The following is a 7865-nucleotide window of genomic DNA, read 5'->3' as shown; positions in this document are numbered from 1 at the left end:
CCATTTTTATAGAGTACAAAACTGGGCTTGGCAGGTAGGGCCAGGCCCTATAAGGCTGGTATCCACTTTTTTAGTAACAGTTTTTAGTAACTCCCCCATTGGGCTAGCTGCTGCACAAACAGAGGGAGGCTCAGTCCAGGCCCCAATGTGCTTGCACTCTAAAAAGGCAAACCAGACAGCTGGAGGGGCAGGGAATGGGGCACCACACACGACTAAGTTGCCGTGTACCTAATCAGACTATGCTCTTATTTTTTTTAACCAACCAATTCAGAGTTCATCACATGCCTCTTCAAATTCTTCACAGAGAATGATGCTTGTTTTCTTCTGATCTGATTGGCGCTGGGTTCTCCTTTCCCAGAGAGACCCCAGAGACTGGCCAGCCCTTTGACTGATGGTCCTCATATGTGACACACACTCCTCACTGGTCATTAGGTACAGCAGAGGGTTCAGGGCACTGTTGAAGCTGGCCAGGCCCCGGGTCACCTGATAGGAGATATAGATGTTTTTTTGAAGTCTGGGTGCAGGACCCCTGGAGTTTCCAGCTTCGGGACAGCAAGTTAAGGTTCCTGAAGATGTGATATGGGAGGAAGCAGACAGAGAACAGGACCATCACTAACACTATCAGTTTGATACTACTTCTCTTGAGGTTTGGGTCCACTTTTTCATTCCTCCAAAGGACCACCACCACATGGCAGTAGCACCCAATGATTATGAGGAAGGGGATGACAAAGCCAGTCATAGTTACAGCCAGGATGTAGGGCCGATAGGTTCTCATGTCCTGTCATATCATGACACTGTGTACCAGTGCTATCCGTTTTGCTGAAGCCAAAATCAGGAGACACCTGGATGATGACCCATGCCCAGACCATGGCACTGATGAAGAAGGGGGGGCCCAGAGTCTGGCACCTACCCAACATCTTCAGTGGGTACGCAATGCCTAAGTAGCGATGGATGCTGATGCAGGTCAGAAAGCCAATGCTGGCATAGAGGTTGAGGTGGAAGAGGGCCCGCATCAGCCTGCACCAACCTTTCCCAAAGAGCCACACGCCCCCCTGGAGATAGTAGGTCACCAGGAAAGGCAACGTGATCACATAGAGTAAGTTTGCCACCCCTAGGTTGCACATCAGCACACTGAGGGTGTTCCAGCTGTTCCTCCAGGACCCAGCACAGAGATTCCACAGGCCCAGCCCATTCCCCAGCAGCCCCTGCAGGGACACAATGAGGTACACAGCTGGCAGGAAGCAATGGGTGAAAATCCAGTTAACCGGGCACAGGATAGTGGTGGCAGTGCTCAAGTTGAAGTTGGTGGTGTCAGAAACTGAGACGACTTTGTCCACCTTCATGAGTGCTGTTTACTGCAGAGGTTCAAGGGGAAACAGATGAGTGGTTGCTGCAGCGAGGGAACAAGTGAATCCTTAGGGAAGATGCATGAGGGGTTGATGCAAGGGGGAATCTTCCATGTCCTAAGGGTGGTGCAGAAGGGAATCCTTGAGTCCTTAAGAGGAATGCAGGAAAATATCCTCTTGCAACTGGGGTTGAGGGAGGGCTCCCCAGAACCCTATGGGGGAAGGTGAGGTGGGGATGCCAGGTCCCTGGAGGGGAGCTCCCCAGAACCCTATGGGGGAGGGGGAAGTGGGGATGCCAGGTCTCTGAGAGGGGGTGGGGGGTTCCCCAGAATCCTATGGGGGAGGGGGAGGTGGGGATGCCAGGTCCCTGAGGGGGCAGGGGGGGGCTCCCCAGAACCCTATGGAGGAGGGGGAGGTGGGGATGCCAGGTCCCTGAGAGGGGGCGGGGGGTGCTCCCCAGAACCCTATGGAGGAAGGGGAGGTGGGGATGCCAGGTCCCTGAGAGGGGGGCGGGGGGGGCTCCCCAGAACTCTTCGGGAACGGGCAGGAGCAGATACCTCGGTCCCTCCCCTAAGGGGGAAACTCTGGGTCCCTGGGGGGATCCCTCCGGGCTTTGCGGGGCTCCCCCCAATCTCTGCTCGGCTCCCCGCTGATTTTACCCAGCGTCAGGCGCAGAAACCCGGCCGCCGCCGCCGCGCGTGGATCCGGAGTAACTCAGTCCGAAGCTGCCGCGCAGCTCCGCAGTACCAGGTGTGACACACCAGGCCCGGGCTGAGCGCAGGCGGGGCGGGGCCCGCAATGGGAACGGGTAACCGGCGTGGGGAGGTGACCCGGGGACGGGGGTTGGTGCTGCACGGGGGACCTGGGACTCGGGCGTGGGAGCAGCCCAAAAGAGACGTCCCCAAAGGGGCACTGGCAGATAGGGGCGCTGCCTCGGGGACTGGCAGATGGGGGGTAATCCAGGAGGGACCCCCCGTTAGCCAGGGACAGGAGCTGGAGCTGCTGTGCCCCCCGCATCCCAAAGAGCTCTGCAAGGTGCACAGACAGGTGTTACTCCACTCTCCGCCACCTCCCCCCATTTCCTTCCACCCCCCGAGTCCTACTTTTCTCTCCCTCTGACTCCTGCCAGAGGCGGTGCTAGCCTATTGGGGGTCCTGAGGAGAAATATTTTGCCCTCCCCCGTTCTAAAAAAGCGAATACTGCCCCCCACCCCAGCTGCTCAGAGCCCTAAACAATTGCTTAGTCTGCTTATGGCTAGTGCCAGCTCTATTCTTGGCACCAAAAATGATCAATACTAGTGACATGCAGGCTGCAGTCTCCAGCTGAGCTATGCTGCTTGCGGTGGGGTGGGTCATAGCCCGCTAAATGCTGCCCACTGGCAACCACTGCACCCAAGGCTCACCCAGCATGGGATGGGTTTGGGGGATGTCAAGCTGCTCCAGTTCATTTTTGGGTTTGAATTAATAATTCAAGGAGGCAGAGGGAGCTCACAGTAACTGAATATAAATTGTCTCTGTTATTCAGAGCCAGCCCCCGCCTCCCCCACACGGAGATATTTTTGATCAGAGCATCAGGGAGCTACACAATATGAAGCTATTTCTGGTGCAAAGGCTCACCTGGCAGCACTGAGGGGGCAGGAGCTGGAGTCTGACCAAAGGGTTATTCTAAATTAGACCTTCATATCAGCATCTCATACAACCAGAGACGTTGGAGATGGAGATGCTTCATTAGATCCCTATCAGTCCATCCCTTCTATGGGCCAGGGCAGGGTTGTTCCCTACAGTCTATGCCCCATTGTCTCATCCAGTCCAGTTTTAAATGACTTGAGTCACCGCGTCACTTGGTTGTCTATGCCAGTAGTTCCCAAACTTTAACAACCTGTGAAACGCTTTCACTAAAATGTCAAGTCTCGCAAACTCCCCCTTAAAAATGAATATTTCCAGGGATTTTCTCCTTTACCTGAGTATAAATTAGAAGAGCAGTGATCTTGGAAATATAAAATTGGTCTTTAGGACATGCTGATTACACACTATGTAATATTTTTATTACATTATGGAAACGGCAACACTCTTCCAAGATCTCACTTTCCTCCTTGTATCACTTTGAATAAGCCTGTTATAATACAAGGCTCGTAGGTTTCATCAAGGAATATCAGAGGTGAAACAGCATGAAGGGATTTAAGAAGCCAACTCAGAGTTCCTCCTACATAAGCATTCAGTTCTTGAACAGTCCAGGCAAACAATGCATGTTACAACAAAGCTTAAACTTGTTCATAATAATTTTAAGAACAACACTAGCTGCCTAATTAATTTTAAAAACAGAAAAAATATTCACCTCCCTTTGCATTTCTTATAAGGAGTCTTGAAGTTTAAATCTCAGTGTGATAGATATGTTTGCTTTGATCTGCTTAATGTTTGGAAGTCCAGAGGCTCTGGGATGCTGGCCCCAGTGTCCCTAGGCATAGTTCTGTCCGCCATTAGGGAATTTTTTCCCGAGAACCTCCTGTAACATTTTGCGAACACCCAGGGGTTCACGAACCCCAGTTTGGGAGCCACTGGTCTATGCCACCAGCCAGTAAGATATCCCCATCCGGGAAAGTTTCCCAGTATTCACCCTCAAGTGTCCTTGTCTCAAAGTAATGCCGAGACTGCACTATCCTAGTGTGACATAGCCCAGAAATGTTTAAAGCTTTCTGGTGCACTGAGCGGGATGGCGGGTTGGGGTGGGGGGAGGGAGGGGAGGGAGAGAAGGAGAAGACAGAAGATCAATTTACCTGATACTGCTATTCCCCACAACCGGCAACACTACAACATACCTATTGCAATAGTGGCTGCCATGACAGGTGCAGTGGAACAAGTGTTGAACACATTTAGCTCAGGTGTGTACAAGGAGAAACCATAGAATCATAGACATAAGGTTGGAAGGACCTCAGGAGGTATCTAGTTCAACCCCCTGCTCAAAGCAGGAGCAATCCCAGACAGATTTTTGCTGTGTTTCAGAATGGTTTAGCGCACCTGTTGACACTATGCTGACAATAGATGGCAATATGACACCCCCTTTATCTCCAACTCCTACCCTAAACCATAAACAAACCCAAAACCCCACTCTATCCCTACAGCTCTTGACCCGAAAGGGAGAAGTGCCAGAAACTACATATAGTCCACTAGGGACTTCACTATCACTATGATTTTACATGGAAGGTGCTGAAATACTAGGTGATGGGCTGCAGTATAAAATGAAAGAGCAAGAGAGGCAGAGCCAACCAGCCAGTCGAGCTGACACCCATTGTCATCAATGGAATATTTCTGTACACAGACAAGACAGCGTTCCAGCAACATTTACCAGGATGATCCATCTTGGGAACTAGAAGGAGAGTCAGAAACTTGAATCAGAGCAGATTCCTCGTGAGGAGTTACACATTGGTAGTATAGGGAGAAGGATCTCGCAAATCCAAGTTAGTTACCAAATGAAGAACAAAGTAAGGAAGGAAATAGTGAAAAACAGACAGGGCTTCAGAGACCAGCAGAACACACTGGTAGTGGTCATGCTACATCTCACAGCATCCTCCCTCAAAAAGCAGCTTCGTTGGCTATCACAGAAACACACCTGATGTTTTGGGAATCGGTGTAACATTTATGAATTCCAGTTTGGATATGAACTCTCTCAGGGCCGGTGCAACCATTTAGGTGAACTAGGCGGTTGCTAGGGCGCCAAGATTTGGGGCGCCAAAAAGCGGCGCCCCCCCAAAATTTTTAAATGGTTGCAGCGGCCGCTGCGTTAGTTGAGCTGCCGGCGGCAAGCAGCTGCCTGCAGCCCGGCAGCTAGGGCGCCCCCGGGTCAGCATGCAGCCGCGGCAGCTGGCAGCATTATGGCACCCGGAGTTCGGAGAAGCCGCCGCGGCGGTCCGGCAACCCAGGGCGTCCCCCGGGTCAGGGAGCCGCCGCGGCGGTCCGGCGGCCCGGGGAGCCCCCCCCCCAGGGTCAAGGAGCCGCAGCTCCGGTGGACCTGCCGCGAGAGCCACGAGACCTGCGCAGGGGGCAGCGAAATGTCCCGGCGCCTAGGGCGTCAGAAATCCTAGCGCTGGCCCTGAACTCTCTGCATGTATCATTATCACACTGCAAACTCCATTTTGATTGTTAGACTTGCCTGCCTCTCTGCTATCTTTTCACCCCCATCTAGGGGCGAAAAATCCAAAGCGTAGTGACACAATGCTAACAGTGAGCTAGAAATGAAGGGTCGTTAAACCTTGGTAGTATTCTATTCAAATAGGAGCCTCCTTGGACAAAGACAGCAGCATACCAAGAAAACCAGGCAACCCAGGTAGGCCAGTAACTGAGCTATAGATTTCCTGGTGGGGACTTTGATCACCTGATGGGGCTGATTGTGGGTCACCTGACAAAAGGGACTACAACTTTATAAAAGGAGTACTCTTGTCATTTTAAAGTCGAGAGAGGGAAATGAACAGAAGCAGATGGGGGCAGATCCTGGGCACCCTAGAAGACTGATTTAAGCCCAAAGCGTACTCCAGAGTGGAGATGAAACTGAGACAAAGAAGTGCCTGTGGGTGTTTTATTGTTTTGTCTAGATCTGTGTTTTTCATGTGCTAGCTAAAGTAAAGAGTGAATGGTTTGGGAACCTTTACAAAGTCTGTGTGTTATGTGCTTTAACTATCACTGGAAAGGTAAATTTGTAAATCTGATTGCCCACAAGGCTAGAGCACTGGATGTGCTTAAGCTACTGGAGTGTCTTGTGGGAAGGAGTGTCCCTAACTGGTCCTAGGGTCTTGGGGCAGCTGGTCTGTGAGGTTCCCACTCCTGTGAAGGGGCACACATCAGAGTCTGTGTCCAGGAAGCATGCCAGAGAGACCAGAGAAAGAGTCAATACTGAGGCTACCCAAACCAAGGGACACTTAAGAGCACACAGGTCCAACATGCTGGGATGCAAACACTGTAGTCTGGTGAGTGTCCTAGGAAGAAGTAGAGGTAACTTTACCAGGGCTATGACATGTAGAAATTAGAGAAGATAATCTAAGCGAAAGCCAGCAGATTCCCTGCAGGACATGTACTAGCAATTTGTGTAAGCTTGTCACGTAAGTACAGTACTCATAGAGGTTGGACTACTCTAGATAAGAGGGTTTGCCAAAGTGGTACTAATTATAGGCATCTGTGTTGGATTCAGAGAGACAACAGATGCTTTGCAGAGCTGAAATGATTCTGCAGAAGGATATGGATTATTAAATGACTGTGTGATAAAGTCTAGTTGCTAGGAGCAACCCCCAACAAAGTTTCTATGGCTTACTTTTGATAGGAGGGAATGTGAAGTGGTTACCAGATAAATGAAATTTATTCTTTCCATTATTGTGGGCCAAAGTCTGCCTGATAGTAGAGGTACAGATGTCTGGGGCTTTGGCACAAGAATCCTGGAACAATTCAGACAGGAGGGTATTAACCAGAAGTTACTCATTCTTCAGGAAAAAACACCCTCTGTCCTACACAGTCTTTCCTGCCTTCCTTCACCACTAGGAGTTTCGAGTAGCGATCCTTAGGGTTGTGGTTTTCAAACTGCAGTACTGGGTCACGGAATGGAAGACACTGGGTCGCGTTGGCTCTGGTCAGCACCATGGACTGGGCTGTTAAAAGTCCCATTGGTGCTGCTTGGCTAAGGCAGGCTAGTTTCTACTTTCTCTGACACCATGCTGCACCTTGGAAGCGGCCAGCAGGTCTGGATATGCTCTACATGCTGTTCCCACCCCAAGCACCTGCTCCGCACTCCGCACTCCGCACTCCACCAGCTGGAGGGGTTGGTGCCTGTAGGCGAGAGCTGCGTGGAGCCGTTTGCGCCCCTCCTCCTAGGAGCCAGACCTGCTGCTGCCCACTTCTGGGGCACAGCGCAGTGCCAGTACAGGCAGGAAGCCTGTCTTAGCACCCCTGCTGTACCACTGACTGGGAGCCGCGCGAGGTAAGCCCGTGCCCCAACCGCACGCCCCAATCCCTTCTCCCAGCTCTGAGCCCTTTCCTGCACCCCAAACCCCTCATCCCCAGCCCCATCCCAGAGCCTGCACCCCCAGCCCAGGACCCTGACTTCCTCCCGCACTCCAACCCTCTACCCCAGCCCTGAGGCCCCCCCAAACCCAGATCCCCCTCCTGCACCCCAAACGCCTCATCCCTGTCCCCACCCCAGAGCCTGCACCCTGACCCCTGACCCCCTCCCAAACCCCAACCCCCTGCCCCAGTCCAGAACCCCCTTCCACACCCTGAACCACTCATTCCATGCCCCACCCCGCAGTCCTCACTCCAGCCCTCTACCCCAGCCCTCAGCCCCTCCCACACCCCAAGCCCCTCATCCCCAGCTCCGTTGGGTTGTGGGCATTAACAATTTTCTTCAACTGGGTCGCCAGAAAAAAAGTTTGAAACCCACTGCCTTAGGGTACCTTACAGTTACAGTTGACAGGTAGAAAGGTGTTATATCAGGAATATCACAGTCCGCATCTCATTGCTTTTATGAATAATATGTTTATTA

General features: G+C 51.9%; 1 pseudogene; it reads right to left on the bottom strand.

The window, feature by feature from the left end:
• Positions 1 to 267: 267 nt before the first annotated feature.
• On the bottom strand, positions 268 to 1343 carry LOC116817348 (P2Y purinoceptor 1-like; annotated as a pseudogene).
• Between the last annotated feature and the right edge of the window lie 6522 nt (positions 1344 to 7865).

Source organism: Chelonoidis abingdonii, chromosome 14 (assembly GCF_003597395.2).
Source record: "Chelonoidis abingdonii isolate Lonesome George chromosome 14, CheloAbing_2.0, whole genome shotgun sequence".
NCBI lineage: Eukaryota > Metazoa > Chordata > Testudines > Testudinidae > Chelonoidis > Chelonoidis abingdonii.
The sequence above is the reverse complement of the archived record's forward strand: the minus strand, read 5'-3'. Positions and strand labels throughout refer to the sequence as shown.